We start from the raw sequence: 23,505 nt of genomic DNA, 5'->3' as shown, positions 1-23,505 counted from the left end.
GATTGATACAAATGTTGTGTGGTACTTTTTTTTGTCTCTATTCTGTGTGGGAATCTGATGGAGCAGATCATTAGCCATCATTAACCTTTCCTTTCCAATGCATGTGTTAGCTTACACAAAGGAAGTATGTCTCTCATATTGAAAATGTTAACAATTCTGAGCAAAAGAAACAGCAAAAGAAAAATAGTTTGCATATAAAAAAATACCTAAGCCATACTTTTCCCTCTTAGTATCTTTATAGATGTACTATTTAAAGAACTCTCAGCTACTGCACGGATTCTCAGTAAAAATTTGATTTTTTTGGCTAAGTAAATGTCACTATGTAAGTGGTGCAGTTGCCATAGGTGTCTCCCAGGTGAAAAAGGGAGTTGAATAAATTATTGTAAGATCTCAATAAGTACCTGAAAGTTACTCTCTCTTTCATTATTGACTCTAAAAAGACCCTAAGAGGACTAACTGCACAATTCAGTTAAATATGAAAGTTTTAGTTAAATATCTAATGTTGAGAGGGATATAGGCAGGTTTCAATATCAGAACTTTATATGAGCCAAGGAAACTAAAAAGAAGGAAGAAGGGGTATTTAGAGCCACCCAACAATACAAGCCTATAGTAACCTCTTAAGCAAATAATAAATACATTATTTGGATGAAATAACATGGAAAGCTGTCCATTCTACTGAGCAACAGTCACTTCTCCATGAGTAACTAATTCAATATAATAGTGAATTTGCACTTCATATGGCAGGGCAGGTTCTCACCAAGACTTTTTCCAGTTATACCTAAGAATACGGTTCCACCACTGGACAGAGTTTATCACACTCCAGCTGAAAGATATGTACATAGATATTTTCTTCAGTGCACAGAGGACAAAGGCTGAGCTGTCTTGCAGACCCTAAATACCTACATTCATAATTTTATTATACTCTGACAAAAGGGCTCTGGGATGAGTTGCTACATTATGCAGAACCTTGTGCTATCACAGTGCAGGCTGGTTAGAATTCAGGTGCTAAGAAGAAATGGGTCTCAGTATTTTCCTTGACTCTGAAAAATGTGTAAATGAAAATTAGTAAAAAAAAAAACTAAAAATGCCTTAGTTAGAACGCAGCATGTGAGAATCTTACTAGAGTTAAAATTCCTACAAAAGTTAAGACAGCTGAAAGGATTAATGTAGTTATCTATCCAGCAAGTCAAGCAAAACTGAGAACTTGTGGCTGACGTAGAGCTGAGAAATTGCTCCTTAATATTGAGGCTCTGACAGTCTGGGAGGGTCTGGGACTAGAAATATGTGGTGACACTCAGAAGAAATATAATTAACCTTGATGTGACTGGAATTTAGCAAGCAAAGGAAATCACTCTATCTTTCCATAACAGTGGAACTATTAAAAAGAATTCACATTTCCAGGGTTAAAAATAAATCATACTGTGACAAGAAAAGCTCTCTATGACAACAAAGCAGGCAGAACTGTGAGTCAGAATAATTGCAAAAACATAACCCTAATCCAAGCAAATAGGCTGCTCAGCATTTGGGACAAAAAGTCACGAGAATAGCAAAGGATTGCATCACTGTGTGTTTATGAAGCCCTGTGTAGTAAGCTCAGCACGCATGAAAGGCATGGAAAACAGCACCTTTATCTTACAGGAATTTTCACAAAAACAAAAATAATAAGATCAATGGACAGTAATCCAAAAATTAATGGATCACTTTTTAATTTTAATTCCAAGTTGCTGTGATGGCACAAGCTACATGACTAGTATCTTAAATCCCGTAGTCAGTAAAAGATAAGAAGTAAAAGTAGGCATGACTATTCATAGAAAATTGGGATTGGAACAGCACAAGCAATTACTATATTCTTTGAATTTTGTCCCCTTCAAAGGGGACCAAAAAAAATTGATATTTTGCTATTTACTAGGAAGGTGATTTGAAGTCCTGAAAAACCCTTATATTCCTGTGTGTGACATTTTCATGTTAGGTATGGATATGCTCGAGACTTTTAAAGTCTATTAGGATAGCTCTGTATAACTGTGGAGGATATAAAAGGTCACCTTGTGTATGCAGGAAGACCTCTGGGGTACTCAAACCCCAGAATCACAATTAAATGCCAACACAGGAAAAAAAACACACATCACATTCATTTGGGTTGTGCCCAATTCTTGCCCTTTTCATAGGAAAAGGAGCAAAACTTGTGGTGTTTGGGGAATGATTGAGTAAATGACATTTTGATATTTTGACATTGACAATGACATGACAGGGGGAAAAAAACCAAAGAGAAAATTTAACCCTTTTCTGTAGAACCCCTTGATTAAAACTAAACTGCCAAATTGGTGAAGTTATAATGAAGATCATTATAAGGAACTACTCCTCAAGAGTAAATTTGTCTTCATCCACTAGAAATTAAGTGTCAGCAGTAGCTACATGGAGATAAATGTATGAAATTCAGCTTTCTGTACAGATATTTGGATTACAAGTTTAGTGTTTAACAGCATGACAGTGAAGTTATGAAGCATAAATTGAAAACTCTATTGAAAGACAGCCCTGAGGTGTCTTATCCTGGCTAAGGTGTAACTGTGTCATACATAGAATCATATAGGACTCCTGAAATACAGTACCCATGTATGCATGATATGATTTGTACTGTAGCCTATACTAAACCTGCACCATGGAGATGCCACAAGTTAAAAAGAAATGGTGGCCAGAAGCGCTGCTGAGCACTGCAGCTTCAGTGTCTGCGCTGTTACATTCTTGGAGAGGTCCCTGCTTGGTTTGTGGGTTTGGTGTGGGACACATGCCATTCTCCCAAGCACTGCTAAGCCATAGTTAGTGAGGCAGATGTGGGTAGGGATCATTTACAATATTCAGTTGAAGTTATAGTATTCTGGAGATTGAGAGTGCACAGTCATAAGCAGCATGCACACAAACTAGCCCAGGACAGGTGACCTCAAAGGCAGAGGACAGTCTTTGTAGAACAGCCCTTCATGCTATTTAGTACTTTAGACATAACCTCTGTATTTTAAATGAAGTATCCAGTTCATGGAACTTCCAATGTTTTATATTTGATTCAGATTTTTCTCTTATTTTAGATTCTCCTGGGCAGAGAAGACCATGCAACCCTTTATTCTTATTTATCTATCACCAAGAAGTCTCACATCTGACCAGGATGTTACCAAACATCAAAGCAAAATGAATGAAAATCCTGACATAACTGTAGATCCTACTGCTGAAGCTGAATAGAATCCTTGGAATTGTAAAATTTCTCTAAGAACATTGAGTGCAACCACTAACCGCCACTGCCATGTTCACTACGAAAATGTATCCTCGAGTGCCACATCTATATGTTTTTTGAAGACTTCTAGGAATGGTGATTCCATCACTTTCCTGAACAAGCTAGGTAGGTGATTTCAGTACAGTTTTACATGCAGCTCCCTTGTAATACATGCCTCAGTGTGCAAGACAATGACAAGTCTAGCAGTGAATTGAAAGACAGCAGGTCTTTTTTTTTCTGAGTGTAGTTTAACACTAAAATGTACATGAGACATCAAAGCAATATAACAGTCTCAATTGCCTCTTCCAGGTTTTCAGTGTGTGTCTCAAGTACTAAATATTAAATAAGCCCTTTTATTTTTTTCACTTCTTAGATATGCATTTACACTGTCATTATTGTAAAGCCAAAAAAGGCTCTTTTTTCTTCAACATTTAAGACAAAATAGACAAATTATGATTTTTATAATTTTTCTGACAGCAGCCAATTTGGATACCCACGGGCACAGAAAGACACATTTCCCAAACTCTGGTAATCCCACAAAAGTGTGCCTCTGAATGAGGGCGGGGAGACGGCCCCAGGTGGCCTTCAGCATCTCTGGTTGGCACAAGTGTTTCCTCTCTGTCATCGAGACGTGCCTGGCTCTTTTCCGAGATGACTCCTGGAGAACTGGAAGCTGGCTGGGAGACATGAGCAAGACGAAAAAAATTCAGGTGAAGCAAAGAGAAAAATTGATTTGTAAAGAGCCTACAGATACAGCCGAAAGGGCTATGATGGATTTGGAAAAATCTTGGGGTGGGATGAACATACTCACCACTTCAAAAATATTTAAATACACCTACAGAAAGGACTAGGGGGAGATGATCTAGTTACCCCAGCTTAGAACCACAGAATGATAGAATAATGAAGGTTGGAAAAGACCTTTAACATCACCAAGTCCAGCCATCAGCTGGTGAGCTAGTTCACTCACTCCTAAGCATTACTTTATTTAATAAAGGAGTATCAGCAACAAATACTGATGGAGGACCGACGGAGTATCAGCATCAAAACTCAGGGAGGGCTCCTAAGTCCTCTGCTCCTGATGCAGAGCGGGCACCTCTTTCTCGGCACTGGGCACACCCGTCCCATTTAAAAGTGTCCGAGAGCGCCGCCTTCCCCTCGGCTCGGTGCCTGCCCAGGCGCGGCAGAGCGCTCCCGGGCCGCTGCTGCCCCCTCGCCCCGCCGGCGGGAGCCCAGCGGCCCCGGGAGCTGCGGGAGCGGCGGAGCGGCGGGAACGGCGGGAGCGGCGGGATCGGCGGGAGCGGCGGGAGCGGCGGGAACGGCGGGAGCGGCGGGAGCGGCGGGATCGGCGGGAGCGGCGGGAGCGGCGGGAGCGGCGGATCGGCGGGAACGGCGGGAACGGCGGGAGCGGCGGGAGCGGCGGGATCGGCGGGAACGGCGGGATCGGCGGGAGCGGCGGGAGCGGCGGGATCGGCGGGAGCGGCGGGAACGGCGGGAGCGGCGGGAACGGCGGGAACGGCCCCCAGGCGGGGCACGGGCGCCCCCCGGTGGCTCTCCGGGGGAAGAAGCTTTTCCTGATGTCCAACCTAAACCTGGCACGGCCTCAGGCCGTTCCCTCAGTCCTGTCACTGTCACCGCAGAGGAGAGCTCAGTGCCTGCCCTCCTCTTCCCCTCGTGAGGGAGTTGTAACTGCAGTGAGGTCTCCCCTCAGGCTCCTCCAGGCTGAACAGACCAAGTGACCTCAGTCACGCCACATGCCACCTCCCCTCAAGGCCCTTCACCATCCTTGTGACCCTGCTGTGGACACTCTATGATAGTTTAATGTCTTTTTGATATTGAGGAGCCCAAAACTGCCCCCAGCACTCGAGATGGGGCTGCCCCAGTGCAGAGCAGAGTGGGACAATCCCTCCCTTGCCTGGCTGGCCATGCTGTGCCTGATGCCCCCCAGGACACGCTTGGCCCTCCTGGCTGCCAGGGCACTGCTGCCTCATGTTCAACTTGCCATCAAACAGGACTCCAAGATCCTTTTCCACATTGCTGCTTTCCAGCCGCTCATTCCGCAGTCTGTCCGTACATCCAGGGTTGCCCCACCCCAGGTGCAGAATCCAGAACTTTCCCTTGCTGAGCTTCACATGGCTGGTGATTGCTCGGAGTGCTGGGAATGAATGATGTGGGGATCAGCATTAGGAATGGTGCTGGAATGGTGTCTGGGCCTTGCTACCAGCTGTGGCTCCTTCAATAAGCCCATGGACAGTGAGGCCTAAGGAGCCTCCTGTCGGGGGTCTGTGTGTGCACGGGCTGCCTACAGCTCCAGTGGAAAATCCCTGAATGTCCCCAGCACCCGGATTCCCTGCCAGTGTGGCCAAGGAACACGGGAACGGGGTGTAGGTGCAAAGGTGGTGTATGCATGGGTCTATATAGCATGGCACCAACTGTGCCTTACCCAGAACAAAATAAAAGTATTAAAAGATGGGAGGGAGAGGAGCCACCCAGGATGCAGGGTCCAGCCTGCTCCTACAGGCCTGCCCAGCTCAGCGTGGCTCACTCCTGCCCAGTTTATAGCCACAGAACAGTTCTTGCCCCAGCAGATTTTGTCCTCTCTGCTCAGGACTGGGACATCTTGTGGTGAAGGACCCTGGGGATGCTCTACAACCTGCTCTTGGTGTATTATTCCAGCACAGGTTCCCCCGAGGCATTTCCTATTTACACTGGCTGTTTTGTTTGGTAACTAATGACAGCCTGTAATCCTGAATGAAAGGGTCAGTATGGAAAGGGACAGCTACATCTTGTGGTCAGAATGGAAGACAGAGACTGTTCTCATTTGCTGGGCTATGCAATAATATTGAACTTTTCATTTCTGTGTGCTGTACTTGCCTGATGGTATTCAGATATGTCTTGGGCTCCAAAAAACATGCAGAACTACTACTAGTAAATAAAAATAAGTAAAGGAATGGCAATATTTTGTTACTATGACTCTCTTTAGATAATTAGAAAGTAACAAATACCTAATTATAGAAACACAAGCTTAGTATGACAATCTGTACTGGTGTTTTCATAGACTAAGTGGTCCTTTTAGTTCATCTCTCCATCTTTTTTTTTTTTTTTTGCTTTAGATAAGAGAGAAAGATTTTAGGTGGCTCCAGTACAAGAGGCCTACTCGAATCAACCCCTTTGCAAAACCTTCTGAACTTTTAAATGAAATAAACACAGTGTTATGCATTCATTGACAAATACTGGGTTTATACTGATTGTATTGAGCTGGGAAAAGTGTGGCTGACCTGATTTCAGACATTCAAAGCATCCAGTAAGGGATAATTTCTCAAAGTCAGCTCTGAAAAGCTGGGGCCAGTACAACAGGGGTGACATGGCAGTAATAATGCAGGGAACATGCCTAGGGTGAGGAACAGGAGTCAAACTCAGTCTTGCACTGTGCACCATAGCTGTTTTCAGCTGTATGCTGAGGCAACAGGAGCAAACCTCCTACATTCCCAAAGACCTGAAGCTGGCAACTTTCCAGCAATGGCTAGAATTGCAGATGTTCAAGATACTTTATACTTTTTCCCTTTATTGCCTTAAACACAGAAATGAAAGAAATAAACCTTATCCCAATGTTTCTTATCTGGTCTGACAGCTCCTCATCCTTGCACAGGAATTAAAGAAATAAAACATCTTCCTATTACAACTTAAACTACCTCACATCTGCTTATATTAGGTAGTGGCTTCAGTCTTATGTCTCCAAACACAGAACAGGGATGCAGCCTGAACAAAGAGGATGAGATCTGTGTCAGATAAAGAAAAAATGCAGAAGGGTTTTCTTCTTCCTCTATCCATAAACTGATTCAACAGTGAACTACTGACTGCAGTTAGGAAAATCTACTATCAGTACCACACAGTGGGAATAGCAGAAATGTCACTATGAAGATACCTAGATTTACTGTGTCCCTGTGTTCTTTCTTATTAAGCAACCATTCCAGAAATTTGAGCTGTCTCCTTGTACCTTCACCTTTTCACTTTGACTCTCAGCTGATAAGCTAAAATCCATATTGACTGGAAAATGTAGTAATGAAATACTGACTTGGATGAAAATGTTGACATCAGTGGGATAAAACCCATTCTAAGAATTTAGCACATTTAGATTTTATCTCTTTCTGCTCTTCTAGTTTATGTTAGGAGCAGTGATCCAGCATGAAAAAAATTACTGGTTTGAAAAAAAAAAGTAACTTTAGTACATCAGAATTTTTTTTTTTCAGTTCCTGAAGCAAAGCACTCTACCTCCTTAACCTGTAATTCTTTAAAATTTTAACAACTAAGCACCTTTAAGGAGGGCTGATTCATCATTCATCTTAGCCTGATATTACATTGCATTCCTTGAAATCAATCTCTACCCTGTTAAGAATATATCCCTGATGGTGGAGAGTTATGTTCTGGACAAAAGAATAAACCCTTACGATTTGAATTGTGCCCTAATGTTCCTTGCACACTGAGAGCATGGATAAAATACAGATGAGATGTGATAACTGCCTCTCTGATTTGTTTTGGTTTTCCTTATGATTTTCTGACACTAGTTACCCAATAATGAAGTAGAACAGCTTCATTAGCAAGCTCCTTTCATCTTGCCACAGAGGATATATTTTTTCCTTGTTGAAAACAGTCTTCCAAACATGTGAAATTTGTCCAGACAGAGTTTCAGATTTTATCTATAGGCAATAGATTTGGACCAAAGATCTTGACAGTCTCAGATTGCAGCAGACTGTAAAAAGATGGTTGTAGGACCATTTAGGCAGCCTACTTTGTTTGTGTAGTCTATGAAAGAGCTGAAAGCTGGGTTGCCCTGTCTGGAAGGTGAATCAGGATGTATAAAACCCTCCTCTCTCATCTGCCTCCATAGATCTTGTTCACCTCAGTCTGCTGATAACTTAGGTGTCTGAGAAAATGTGGAACTGTTTTCTTACCACTTTTCTTAAGTGGTCTCTTGGGGATAGAACAAGGAGACCAACCTTCACCTTGGGAAGGAACAGAGTATACTGCTTCCAAATCAATGTATCACTGCAGAGTCCACATCTCTGACACACAGTTCCTCCCAATTCCAGTCTCTCCATCTCTGCATATACAATGGACCTCAGGGTAAAAGTACATTTTATCCCAGAGTAAATTTTTATAATTTAGGATATCAGCTAAACACAGCAGTGATTGTTTACATATGTTAGTGTTTAAGTTTGCTTGAAGCAATCATTCTGCCACTGTAATAAATCCTACTGTAGGATTAAATGCTCATTTGAATCTTTCAGTTTAATTATTTTCAGTTTTAGTCCAAGAAAGCAAGAAAAGGTCAAGAAAATCTTCACATATGGCATTCAAAATATAAATTGTGGTATCTCAGCTCAGTTCTTCAAGAGTAAATCATCCTAAAACTGACTGTTGAAAGTGTCTTGGACCCAGTAGATTTCAGAACATAAGCCTGTAGCATAACCAAAGTGATGCAACAATTACAATAAATTATTACAGAATATTCCAGAAGCCTTTTGCACTTCAGATTATGTAGTTCCCAGTCAAGTCAGTAGAAATTTAAAAAAACCCAAAACTTGACACTAAAATTTTTATGCTTCTGTGGGAAAAAAATAGTCCCTTGAAACATCAAATTCTAAATTTACTGTGTGGTTTACCCATTTCCAGTAAACAGTGACACTAAGCAATATATTCACTTTTAAAATGATAAGGAATGTGCACACCTTCTAATTTTAGGTATACTATTTAGATGGCATCTAAGATGATTTGCAGAGAAACTGAAGCCCTCCAGACCTACTTTTAATTACTTATCACAGTTCCTTCCTAATATAAGCACATATTTTTGATGCCTATATTTAAATAAATTGCCTTGCAGATCTGAAGCCACTTAGCTCAACACCCCCAAAATGGGGTAGCACAAAGGGACCTGACTCAGATGGTAGAGAATAGCATGTGCCTGACCACTGAGAGCTGGACATCCCAGAACCACAGAGGAGGTGTGAGATCCAGCTTCCCTCTGGCTCGCTGGGGCAGTGGGAGGAAAGGATGGATTTACAAGCTTCTCCTTAGTACCAAATGGTGACACTCAGTGAAACTGCCTACCAGCAACTCCAAGTAGCTGATGTGCCAGGCATATGCGCCTGCATGAGCACATGTAGAGAAATGTACTCAAATCAAACCATACTAGAATCATTATGCACTTCTTTGACCTTTTTAAGCATAACAATAACTTTTTTTTTTCACATTCATTTGAACCTAGAGCAATCCTTTATATCCAGCAGTTCACTTTTTATGTCAAAGAGCACTTAATGGGAATGCATTTTTCTAAGGAATTTGTGATGACAGAAAAAAAAATTATCTTTCAATATGATGCTTTTAGCTGTGTGGGAAAAAAATGGTACAACCAGCGTGTGAAATTTAACTGGATGTTCAAGTAATTTGCTCAAGGAATCATTTGTCCTTATTTCATGAATTTTGGAAAAATTCAAGCCAAGAAAGGGATTATAATGCACTCTTTGCTAGTTCTGAACATTTCATATTTTGTCATTTTATAAAAGGTAAAAAAAGCAGCTTTAATCAGATTAAATCATGCAATTTGCAATTTGCTCAGTTCAGACTTGATGGTTTGATGTAATGTTTTTCTGCCTGAATTCATTCCAGTAACAGATTTACACCACTGCAGACCACAACTTGCTTAATTTTTGACTCTTATTAAAGGGCACCTAGTTTAGAGTTTTAAAATATAGACTGATACTACCCACCATGTAGGAGAAAAAAAAAACAAAAAAACAACAAAACAGATAAAAACTTCCAAAATAAACTTTAATTAAATTTCCTAATCAAAGAAACACATTTTAAAAATATGTACTCAAAATTCTGGAGTTAGAAATTATTAGTGTCTGCATAGACCAGCAATACACACTGAATCCCACTATACATTGTGGTCAATTGACAGTTTGAACCAGTTTTCATCCTTTTTATCTGGCCCATAGACTTAGTGAAACATAATAATATACTAACATATATTTTCTATTTTTTCCAAATAAGGTATATGTACAAACATTTTACTGCTCTATTTGACATATATGAAAGAATATTTTACATATATATTACACAGAAGTAAGAAAAAAAAAGAATATCAAGGTAGATAAGTGTTCAGCTATCCAGAGATTGGTATCTGTGACAATTTGTTTTTTCAAAAAATTCCTTTGTTTTCACATTCCAGGTCTTAATCCATAGTCAGACAACTAGATTTATTTTCCTACAGCTTTCACCCTCTTATGAAGCAACTTTGAGAACAAAAGACTATGAGTTACAGAAATTTAAAGGCAAAGGGTTTTTTTTTTCCCCATTAAGCCTTCAGTTCATCTGATGAATTATTGTTATGACAATTTAGAATTCTCAGAACACCTGCTAATGTGCATCAAAATCCACCACCAGGGAGGAGGATGCAGTTTTATCCATATTGTCTTTGCTAGAAATTTCAGTGACCATTAATTCTTACAGTCTTCAGAGAGAAGAATGTGCCAGATTCCTGCTGCCCACAGTGAAGTTAAGATGAGAATATTTGCTATTGTAGTGGAAGAAAGAGTTGTTGCCCAAATATCTGTGCTTTTTGTGTCAGTTTAGACTGTTTCTAAGCTTAAACAATTGCTTTTTCTATACATTCTTACATTTCATTATATGTCTGCTTGAATTTTCTATTTTTTACCTCTGTTGTCTTAAGAAACTGCTGTCATTTTTTCTTTAAAAATTAAATCTGTAGACATCTCTCCTTTTAAAATTAGGTTCAGCTCAGGGAAGAGGAAAGTCTCAATGGGCAGATCAATTTCACTCTCCAAGCTCATGCGTAAATACTATCTACCTAGCCTGTAGTTAGGCTGGGTCTGAGTTTTGCTGCAGTTTTGTTCACCTTTAAACAGTTTGCACTGACCAAAAACATGTTAGCATCTCTCATCTGACTGCATGAGTTAAAAGGTCCAGTTCCATTTCCAAGAGATTAGTCCGACTGAAGCCTATCTTCCAGAGAAGAATCAGGCCTCGTCTCAATGTAGCAAGAATCTACCACTGCAAATTCATCCATCCCTGGATCTATCTTTTAGCCATGGACCTTGATATTTTTTTTTTTTTTTTTTTTTTTTTTGGCTTCTTCTTCACCTACCTATATATGATCTCCAGGAACTTTGTGGTAGGGAAAAATTGTTTGAAAGGAGGGAAGCAGAGGTTGAAATTATGTTTTTATTTTTACTGCTCCCAGGGTGCAGGGAAGAAGTACCTAAGTCCCCCTCTTCTACTTTCCCAGCTATTTTACTAATCCTCAGCCCACTTACCCTCAGGCACTGATCCCCAGAGCCCCCTGCAGTGTGCCAGGAATAACAAACAAATTTGATGCTGATCTACCTTCCACCTCTTTCTCTGGCTCTCTTCTGTAGATATAAATCCCAGCCTGTATCATACAATTCAGGAGAAGCTGCAACATTGACAAGTTGCCTTCATAGTCATCAAATCTTTGATTTGGATGTGGCCTTAGGGAGATAATTAATGCCTGTTTGGGTGGGGAAGAGATATTACCATTTGCTGGATTTTTTTTTTCTTTTAGCAATAAAAAGAAGTGTTTTCACAACACTTCTTTTTTCCTGCATAGATGTAGAAAAATAGGATAAGATTCCCTTTGAAGTAGTGACCACAGAATATAAATTTACATCAACCTGATATGGTGTTTAAAAATATTTTATTTTGGCAATGTGTCAAGCAATTTTCCTTCCTTCCTTCCTTCCTTCCTTCCTTCCTTCCTTCCTTCCTTCCTTCCTTCCTTCCTTCCTTCCTTCTTCCCTTCCTCCCTCCCTCCCTCCCTCCCTTCCCTCCTCCCCTCCCCTCTCCTTCCCTCCCCTTTTCTTCTTTTCTTTTCTTTTCTTTTCTTTTCTTTTCTTTTCTTTTCTTTTCTTTTCTTTTCTTTTCTTTTCTTTTCTTTTCTTTTCTTTTCTTTTCTTTTCTTTTCTTTTCTTTTCTTTTCTTTTCTTTTCTTTTTTTCTTTTTTTTCTTTTTTTCTTTTCTTTTCTTTTCTTTTCTTTTCTTTTCTTTTCTTTTCTTTTCTTTTCTTTTCTTTTCTTTTCCTTTCTTTTTTTTCTTTTCTTTTTTTCTTTTCTCTTTTCTTTTCTTTTCTTTTCTTTTCTTTTCTTTTCTTTTCTTTTCTTTTCTTTTCTTTTCTTTTCTTTTCTTTTCTTTTCTTTTCTTTTCTTTTCTTTTCTTTTCTTTTCTTTTCTTTTCTTTTCTTTTCTTTTCTTTTCTTTTTTTTCTTTTCTTTTCTTCCTTTTCTCCAAATCTGTGCCTTTAATTCTCTCTTAGCTGTTAGAAACAAAAAAAAGTCAATATCTAAGGGCACACTGAAGAACATGGATATTGTTGAAGTTTAGAAGGAAATAATACTTTCCCTGGATTTTTGTATATGAGGGACAATAGACTTTAAAATAACAAATATGGACTCCAAATATCCAGATGTAAGCTAAAGACAATGAAGACAAAACAAAATTACTATAGCTAATTCTTTTTCCATATAGGCTTTATCTATACCATGTAGACAGATCTCTTGATGGATGGCTGAGTTTTATCAAATGTCTCACTGTTCAGGAAATTTTCAGTCTCTTCCAGTCTTTTTTAGGGACATTTTGCTCTGAGTCTTGTGCATTGAGCTCATTTAACTTGCCTAGTTCCTAAACAGATCTATTAGCTGATCTGATGAAGATCAACTAATCTTCATCTTAAATAAAACCCAACACTTCAGAATTACCATAAATGAGAATAAGCAGGTATGAAATAAATTTCTAAAATATACAGCAGAAAGAAAGGGTGGAGACAAAACTTCTCTGTTTTAATGGCTTGTATTGCAAAATAAAACTATCATAACAAAAATCCATATTGATAATCAAAATTAAATATATATGTGAAAGGCAAAATTCATTTTAAGACTAGCTTTTGAATTGCCATAAAAAAATATGGTAATTGATGGTAGGACATGTGGAATTCGTTCCCATCTATCACTAATCTGTAGCATTGCAAAGAATTGAAAAGCCTACTTTAAGGCGGTAGACACAGAGTGACTTATTCAAACTTAAATTACACACTGACATATAAGCAATGAGACCTCTGTTTTCCCCTCTAACCACAGCCTATGTGTAAAACCAGGTAGCAGAAATTTTAGTCCACATCTCTATTAAATTGGGTAATGACTATTCACCATGCAGTTTTTGGCAAGTACAGACAGGGCAACTGTTCAAGAAAAACATGAAATTTCCTGCTGTATATGAACTCCTCATAAACACTTGAGCCCTGGCACTTTTTACTCAAACTCTGCAGGTCTCAGATGCCTAGTATTAATAGAGACTGCTAATTACAAGCAGTGTGGTTAAAGCAAATGCTTAGCCATACAGAATGTTAATTGACACTGTTGTTGGGGAGAATGAAGGGCTGTGTGTGTGGGGAACTGTTTTCCCAGTGAGAAGGCTCGAGTCACTGCAGTTTTTGCTGGGTTTGTTCATATTTTCCCAAAGCAGGTCTAGATTTAGACTACATTCTCTGCCTTAGAAGACCAAGGAGGGAACTGTGATTCCTTTCTGGCTTCCATGGTTCAAGGTGGGAGGTAGCCTGATAAAGGCTTTTTCTTATCAGGTTTCCACAGCCATGCTGGCCAGGCCTTGGGGCTGTGAGGTCAAGGTTCAGTTCACTGCCTGTGCTGTAGCTCTGCTACTCTACATTCTGTGTCTCATGTATTGTACCTCCTGCCCCCGTGCCTCGGTCAACTGTGCTGGGCATCACAGCAACAAAACCCAACCATGCAGGATGCCCGATTCCTGTCTGAGTTATTCAGAATGTTTGTGCTAGTGGATTCCTTTATACATCTCATATTTCTTGTCTCAGAACACAGCACAAAGCTCAAAGCCTGTCTTTGGAACAGGAGATTTGCTGGCTTGTTCTGTCTGCCTACCTAAGAAGCAGCCATTTTAACTTTTGACAATACTTGAAATCCCCTTCAGTCAATCTATCAGTTTTCAGGATGAAATTAAAGATGATAGGAGTACCTTGGGTCAATAGCCAGGAGACTATTCAAAATGAGTTAAACAAGAAGAAAATATAAGACATAGTGGTCATGTATATCATGCACTTACACAGAGGAAAAGCTGTTAGAGTGATCCCAAAGAATTTACCCTTTCCAACATAAAGTGAGTTGACAGATAAATTCCTAGTAAAAGCAAATTCTTAGTATACCTTGTTTGACCAGTGTCTTCTTTACCTCTATGACAAACTTTAAAGACCAGAGAGAAAAAGTCCAGGAAATCAGTACAGAAATTAATATCTCATCTGACCTAAGAAAAAAAAGTGATTTTTACTTCAGTTTTTTTCTGGAAGAATTCAAAAGCTTAATGACCCAAACAGACATATTTGTTGTTGTGGAGGGATTTTTCCTCTGAATTGCTATTGTACAGAAAGTAAAAAGAAAGTGTTGCAGAAGAAAGGAGAAAATCCCTCAATTTATGGAGTGTTCTGTTACTTTGCACAACAGAGAAGGGCTTAGGATCTAGCAGTTTTCTAACAGGAGTCATGGGTGATGGGGTTGTATGGTGGGGCTCGAGCAAGACTCAGGGAAGGACAGCTGAATTAGTTAAGTTTACATCTTCCAGTCGCACTCCAGAGTGAAAACACTTTAGTACAGTGGGGTGCATTCTAAGCCTCTCTACTTAAGGTAGGTTGGCTTTGCAGATGAACTGTACAGTCTGCAGCATGTTGTCTTGTAAATCTGCAGAGATGAAATGCCTGAAATGCAATGTTGTCTGAAAATATAATTTATATATTAAATGATAACAGTATCAGTCTTACATAAGAACTCTATCATCTCATTTGATTAGTACTGATTGGAAAATGGATATTTTATACCTCTCCTACTCCTGGACAGAGTGCAGTAGCCTCTCAGGTATTTTTAACTCTGCAACATTTCAGCCAAGTGCAGATTTCCCTCTGTACAAGAGAGGGCAGCCTAGTCCTGGTAATAGTGCCTCCAGAACTCTGGACATCTGGAAAATCTGTTACCTTATTTGTTATGCTTGACTGTAAAAATTACTGCGTAAATTGCAAATTAATCTTTGTTCTTAATTTTATGGGAGACCGGAGGCTACTCTAAGACTTCTTAAGGTTGAGGAAAAGTTACAAAATAAAATCCTTTGTTTTATTCATGGGAAATTTCTGCTAATGTGATACAAATATGTGGATCTCTTCAGTGATAAATTACTTTACAACTTGTAGTGTGAAAGCTGAGCTGAATCAGAGCCCTATGTCTGGACTGATCTCATCAATTTTGGTTCCTCAGCAGGGATTTGGCTTTTGATCACACACTTCTTAATAGATCCAAATATCTAGACACTATGGCCACTTGTGTTTAAATCCTTGCTGCTTGGGTTTATTTCATGCATTGCTTTTAGGTCTTAAAAGCTGAGAGGTGCAGCGCAGGGTCAGACTGAAGGTCTGCATTGTCTGGTAATCTGTCTCTGAGTGGTTATAGCAAATGCTTAGGGAAGGACTAAAACAGAAAGGGTGAACACAGAGGGATCATTGTCTGGCATACCTTCCACCTTCCAGCAGTCACTGGTCTAAAACAACAATTTCTTGAGCCAGAGTTTGCATCTTGAGAGCCACTTTTATTTCCTCTGAGGACGTTCCATGTGCTCAGTATACCTGAGACTGGGAAGACAATTAAAGTATTTTCCTTCTTTCATTTTAAGGACTGTTTTGCTGCCTGAGAGGGACTTTCTCCATTCCTGAAGCTTTCAGAAGTTAAGCCAGCTCAATCTCAGTCATGCCCTGCTGTCTGCTGAGATGAGATCTTGACCAAGTCTTGTTTCCATCAAGTATCCTCCCTAAACTTTTGTATAAAAGAGATATCTGTGTTATTATCTGTTGGTTTGTTGTACTACCATTGCCACCTAATTCTATCAATTTATTTTCTATTTCAATATATATCTCATAATTTATGTCATAACTTTATCACATAAGTTATCTCATAACTTATTTTTCTATTTCAAAGATATCTGTTGCAGGAGTGTCCTTTCTTCATTGATGTCCTCTCCAAATTAAAAAAAAAATCCTAAAATCAAATATCCAGCAAAAACCAGACTTGGATGATCTGGTTTCCTGAGATATGGAAAACTGAGTTCTTGGAGATGGCAATAATCCTCAGAAAATGCCACATTTCATTGTACCCTTTAAAGAGAAAGGAGAAAGGACAGATTCATTGCCAAGGCTGTTAACATCAGTTAGACAGGAAAAGAAAAAAAAAAAAAGGAAGTAAAAATGCTTGGAGAAAATCTTCCTCATCTGACTTTGATCAATCAAAATGTCCCACAACTTTTCTTTTTCATGATTCCTGTTATTAATGCATGTTGCATTATTGTCACATTCTTTGGCTACTTGGGCCTTGCAGTTTTCATGGGTTGAGGCAGTTCCTACCTTTAATCTTTTACTCTTATATGAGACTTCTCTTCCTTGTTTAGAATATTGTGAGGCACAGAAATGAAAACTCATGAGTGTGGACAAGCTGAACACTAGTTGGTCTATGGATGTTTTCTGTTCAATTTTTGATGCAAAGCTTAAAGCTCCTGCTGTCCAATGCTGGCTAAATGACAGCATTCTTCACGGCAGAGCTGCCTTGCTAGAGAGAGAGAGGTCTCTGCCATCCCTTGCTAGTGCATCAGTGACATTAACTTCTTTGCCTGTTAGTATAAGGAAACGTGCCTTCTGGATTTTCCTTTCTTAAAGCAGCTCTCATGCTGTAAGGTGTTGTCCGTGTGGGTATGTCTCAGTACACTCATTACAGCATTATCATCATTTATGGATGATTTATGGATCAGCTAAGCCACATTCTTAGTGTGAATGCCCTGGTTAGCTGTGGAGGTGATGTGTGCACGGAAGGCAGTGATTTTTCTCTAGGACTAAGTTTCAAACCCACAAAGTTCAAATGGGTTCAGAATTTACTCAAACACATTCTCACATTCCTTTATTTTACAGACAAGGGTAATGATCCTAAAAGCAACTGCCCTGCAGTGTCACTGGAGTGAAAAATTGAAGGGTTGTTTTCCAAGTAATCTGACTCTGTACAGCTGGATCAATAGTCAATATTGCCAGGGCTTGGCTGCCTTGCTTCTACCTAATTTTTACCATTGAATGTCACAATAAAGCCCACAGACTACAGAAGACTACAGAATTTGGAGAGGAAAAGAGGAGAAGAAACAAGAAACAATACCTGTTCTCAATGTTGTCTACTTTTAGTATATAGTATGTATTGAACACTCAAGGATTTCAGTAGGTTTCTAAATTGGACAGAAATATGTGAGCCTCTGTAAAACTGATAGTTGATTGCTATTATTTGCAGAGACACTGGTAGAGTATAGGTATTTCCCTCAGCAAAATTATCCCAGAGCTGTCCAAGCTCATGTAGATGCACATTTGAAAAATGCCGTCTAAGTCAGTGCCAACCAGTCTTTAAAGCTAAATTTCAACCTTGTGTTAATCTAACTTTTCTAGTTATAATTTATACCCTCTCCCCAAAATGGTTTGGTCCAATTTCTAATGTACTTACAAAAATGCCACAAAAAATTCTAGTAAGCTTGAATCAAATTTATGGAGACCATGGAGCACAAAAGTTTGAAAAGTTTATGCCAATTTTTTTTTTAAATTATAAATTAGCTCTCTTGCCATCCAATCATATGCCTTGAAAATTTCTTTGATACAGGAGTGAGGTTTTTTCCCTCCATCTTTTAGCCTTCTGAAAGGTCTGTTTCTAGGTAAGACTGATGTGACCAGGAGTTATCCTTTACAGCTCCCTCCAACAGAGAGATAATGAAGACACAGTGGGTGATGGTGTCTTCTGCATCAACTGCTTTATAGTTGCCAGAGTAAGGGAAGCAGATCAGACAGTCAGGGCTTTATGAAGGTCAGACCCAGACTTAAGACTAGTCAATGTTACAAACAGCTATTTGTGACTGAGCAAGATGTCTCTGTGGCAGCACTGCCCCAGTCAGACTGCATGCTAGAATTGGAACAGTGGCCTGCCAGGGACATGCATATGGCAGGGAAAAGTGGTTTTTTCTAGCAGCAGAGGGCTCCTGACCAGCAATATGTAGCAGATTTGTGACCACAGAGGCCACTTGGGTGGTGCAGGCTAGCTCTGACTGCTCTCAAGAATTTGCTCGAGCAACTCTTTAGAAATTCCACCTGGCGAGACTTATAACGTAACTTTTCAGGACATTGTTACTGACTTCCTGGAACATCTGAAAATAGCTGGTTTGTGTATGTTCATGCACCGTGGAGGATAGAGTTTAGAATTTTTTACTGAGGTTATCCTTTTAGCACAGGGCCAGATCTGTCGGGGGGGCAGATCTATGCTGGGGGGAGCTGTTTGCTTGACTTAGTGGGTGGCATTCTCAGAGCTGAATAACAATTTCTTTGTTTTGTTTATTTTATGGTACCTTTACTCTTATGGAAAGGACCCACTGTGTCCTTATATATGTGTGCCTTATATATGAGCAGATTGTTCTCCTGAAAGTTATGTGTTTTTATTCTGAGCACGGCTTCTCTAACCAGCCTTCACTAACATCTCCCAAAAATCAAATTTAGAAAATCCAACCCAGAAATATATGGGCAGGTTGACAATGGCTACATTAATTTTGGAAAATCCTTTCCCAATGGCTAAAATTAAAAGGATTAGTAAAAAAATAATTCCCAGTCTTTCTATATTCTGTCACGGATCCTTTTAGCTGCTGCTGCACAAGCAATGAGAGACTGTAATAAGTCATCTCCTTTGCTACAAGAAGCTATAATTTTGATTTTTCCCATGTCTGGATGACTTTTTTTTCTGTTGTGACTTCACTTTCAAATTTAGACTCCACTGCACCAAAATTACAAATTTGATTGTTAAAAGCTAAAAATTAGTAATGGAAGTTGTACTTTCTCAGAAGGAAATAACAATTAACTGGATTTTAATTCATACGTATCTACAAAAAAAAAAAAAAATAGAAAACAAAAATAAAACACAAAATGTCACAATTATGTATTGAAATTTTTTCAAGCAAAAGTAGTTGATTTGGTAAAGTTTAGTCAAAGTGGTAAGAAAATGTAGGGATGTAGTGGATATGGACAAACAAGATGGTGGATTGCTTAATATTCTAATAATTTCATTAACAGTTTTCAGTCAGGAATATTTGTCTTGAGGTTTTCAGTAATTCTACTTGGATTCTGGAGTGATTTACAAACTCTGCAAACCTAACTGGTCTTTTTTTTTTTCCTTTGTCTTATTTCATTTTTGAAAGAAAGGGAAAGTAACATGAAACAGTTTAATTACACTTGAATTCAGAAGTTATATGTATTAAAGGTAGGAAATTCTAAAATACTGAACGTTCATTGGTAACTTTTCCCATGGTGATAATTCCCCTGGCATATTACTCAGATAAAATTTGCTTTCTTTCTGTTTACTTTCTATATTCAAACATTCTGTTTTTCCTTCTCTGTTTTTTCTCACTAATACTAATTAGCATTCTCATAAACTCTGATATAATTAGCATGCAGCTAATGCAGCTAGAAGAGCTACATATGAGCTACAAAAGTATATTGTACTTAAGTTCTTATTCAAGTCTACATATGACATTTTTTAAAATGTGAGCTTGCTTTCTGTATGCAGAACAGTTTTCTTATGACAGTTGTTTTTGTTTGCTTTCTGTAAAATAAAATGTTTTCATAAGCATGTGAAATATTAAATGTTGCATAAACAAATTGCCCATTCTGTCACTTATGCAACTGTTTAACACAAGGCTGCAGTCTATTTCTGATTTCTGCTGGTTTCTTCAGTTTCTCTGTTCTTCACCAGTGAATTTGGGATCTGTGGGATGGAATACATTTGTTGTTGTTAAGAAGAAATATGCCAGGGTGTGTCTTCAGTCTTTCTTTTGGGATTTTTTGTTGCTTACACAGTTATGGAAAATAAAAGGGTCAGCTACTAGGAACTTGATATTTTAACTCTTTCTTGATATTTAAACTCTTTCTTGACTTTACTCTGCCTAACTTTAAATAAACTACTTCACTTTTTTTTTCCTTTTTAATCAAGATCTATAAAATCTCAATTTCTAGTTTATGTTTACCCTATACACTCATGGCAGTATTCTTTGATATATCTGTACTACAGGCATATCAGACAGATTTTTAAACTTTGTACCACACTTAAGTTATAAGGCATCTGTTCCACAAATGCACTGAACCCTATACTTATCATGGAGCTATTGAACCACAGATGTGCTTCAGCACTTTGATGACTGGATGAAGTCTAAAGCTGCTTCAAATGAGCACATACCTCAACTTTTTTCAAAATTAGACATTATAAAAGTACATTTTAGTGTCTGTTGAAAAGTGAAGAAGATCTCAAAATGTTGATAGGGATGATGAGAGCAGAATGAGCAATCCTGTTATGCTACACATACTGCACTTAAAGCAAATGCTTCTCTTTACAGAGTCTTTATCTTTGCCTCCTAATATGAAATTCCATGTGTCTGCCTTAGTATGTTAGGGAAAAACATTGTTTTTAAATTTGTAATTACTTTCCTATCATTCTCCTATACAGAGGGAAAGCCAGTTCATTGTTTGGAAGAATGTCTCAGGTATTTGGTAGGTAACTTGGAGCAGAAGCAGCAGCAGAGGGCTTTGTTGGTGGTCATGTCTGGGCAGACTGAGCAGGTGCTAAACCTTGTGATCCCCTTGGAGGAAATAGTAATTGAATACAACCTCTCAAAAGAGAGAGTACTGGAGGGGAATGTTAGGCTACAGACCCAATCATTTGGTGTCTTCTCCTCCAGGAATAAGCTGTTTTTCAGATGATAGGGTCCTGATTTGCACAAACCCTGCAAGCAAATTCTTTGGTCTTTTCTCTATAATGCTGACATTGAATTTTTACAAAGGTTGTGGTTCTGTTTTCAAAGACTTGGCTTGGGCTCCAGCTGCTCAACACAAAGCAGTACAGAGTAAGTGGTGCCTCTGCACCATGATCAGGTTTCCTTTTTAAGACATTGGCAAAGACTTCCCAGTAGCTGTTGATCCCAGCAGCTCATGTAAATCCTGCATGTACCCCATTCTCCTCAGCTATTTGCAGTACAGAGACTGTATTATAGCCAAGTCCTCTAAAGTTCTTCTCTTCTTTAAGCAGCAGAATGCATCCACATTTTCTCAGTCTGCTTACATCAATGTGGGATTTGGCAGAGGATCTACCCAAGGAACAAGCTGAGGGTCTTCTCTTCTGTATTGTTTTTTTTTGGAAAGGCCTACAAAAAGTTTCCATTCCTTATACAAAACTCTGGCTCCTCAAGTCACTAGAGAAAAATTAACATACAGAGGTGTCCTTTCCCCCTTATGCCTAGTGTCCATTCCATTGTGAGCCACATAGCTTCACTTTTTCTACCTTTCTGGTTCTTCTCCCTAAGAACAGAAGCTCCAAAACACCAATCAGTACAAAAAAAATTTGTAATTACATGAACTTATGTAAACGGGGCTCATCAAAACCTGCAGCACATTATTTACTTATATCAATGAATGCTTAAGCAAGTGATGCCTCTAAACAGCACCTTCAAACACACCCAGGTCATATGACTACTGTCAGTCCCCAAAAACTATTTATTTCTGGTTTTGCACCAGACCAGAATAGTCATGCATTTGCAGGTTCTACCTGTCTTGTCTAGCAGGTATTAATTAAATAGCAAAACAGACTCCAGAAGCAAAATTTTACCTTTGACCTGTTCCATCTAATACCATTTGACATAAATTACTACCCGTTGTGTTGTGCCATGCCAAATCAAAGTAATCTCACACTTTTACTAGACAGCTACCTTTACAGCAAAACTATGATGTGCACAATAAATACACATTTTTCCTGTCTTGTAAATCACTGGACTTAGTTTTTTCAGATGAATGGTGACAGCAGTGGTAGCCCAGAGATAAGACATCATTGCCTTTGTATGGATCTTCAAAGAAGTTCAGGAATATTATGATTTATTATCATTACCCTTGTTAGAAGGTAATAGAGACCCCATTCTTGTGCCTTATAGGTTACTTGGAAAGAGAATTTGATGATCTTGGAGCGGTTCTTTATGATCTTCAGAGAGTAGGTGCCACAAAACCAAAACCTTTCCCTCATACTGTGCAAGATGGTATTTCAATGGTGTCACCTATCTTTTTTCAAAATAAAACTGGAGAGCAATTTCAGAGTCATTAATTTTTAAACTTTCAGGAAGCCCCAAGAAATGTCTAATTCGCAACTAATATAGTAAATCTCAGAACCTAATCCAGGCAGATCTGATCCACACATAATAAATTATGACTGAATTTAAGAAATGTTGTCCACTAAAGAAACTCAGAACTTCACTGATTCTTCCATAAAAGAATACCACAAGTAAGACAAACACAAATCATTTAGGAGAGAGCAAAATATTCAATCAAGATTAAGCTTCAAATAAGGAAAGATTATATTCTTCAATTATGCCATGAAAACAACCTAAAATGTTCCCTTCATCATGTGGTACAATCTATCTGAACTATTTCTGTTTGGCTAAAGACTCTTTAGACTTCTAAGTCACCAAATATCCTTACCAACCTATGTTCAATTTGCTTTCACACTCACCCAAAGTACAGGATGTGGAGAGATTGTGTGAAACATACATACACACATATGACAGTATTCTTGAATTCCTCTATTCATGCTTCATGCCAGACACATATAAGCAACTCTGACCTGGGAGCCATGTGGCTGCTTTAACATTAGCATCTTTCTGGGTCCATGACCTAAGAAAAAGCAGGGTTAAGCTCAGGCAGATCACTGCTATCCACCACTATTCCTTAGCAGTGTTAGTACCGAGTGCTCAGCAGCTGTTTGGCTAACACAATATAAAAGTCAAGTGACTTCACTCTACTTCACCTGCATATGTCTGTGAAGCCTTTTCTCCATAAAGACCTGCTGGGACTGGGTCTGGTTCAAATGCTTCGAAGCTGTCCCGTATGTTTTTTCATTTCAGACCAGTGAGGTCGTTGCAGACCTCTCAGTGGGACAGAAACTTCATGGCTGCCCACCTTGGGAATGACTGTAAAATGCTGGCTTTGATCTCAATGCCCCGAGTTAACAGAGCTCTAGTTATAGGTGAAATTGCCTCCCCATGCAGTCAGCCACA

General features: G+C 39.0%; 1 long non-coding RNA gene across 1 annotated transcript; it reads right to left on the bottom strand.

The window, feature by feature from the left end:
- Positions 1-12,582: 12,582 nt before the first annotated feature.
- Positions 12,583-23,393, bottom strand: LOC146768408 (uncharacterized). The gene is made up of 3 exons (XR_014952933.1): positions 23,256-23,393; positions 22,962-23,122; positions 12,583-20,180 (listed from the first exon to the last, which is right to left on the bottom strand). It is a non-coding gene; the product is annotated as an uncharacterized LOC146768408 (long non-coding RNA).
- Positions 23,394-23,505: the final 112 nt, after the last annotated feature.

This window comes from Lonchura striata, chromosome 2, assembly GCF_050655825.1.
Source record: "Lonchura striata isolate lonStrDom1 chromosome 2, ASM5065582v1, whole genome shotgun sequence".
Taxonomy (NCBI): domain Eukaryota; kingdom Metazoa; phylum Chordata; class Aves; order Passeriformes; family Estrildidae; genus Lonchura; species Lonchura striata.
Note: the sequence above shows the minus strand (reverse complement) of the source record. Positions and strands in the feature narration are given on the sequence as shown.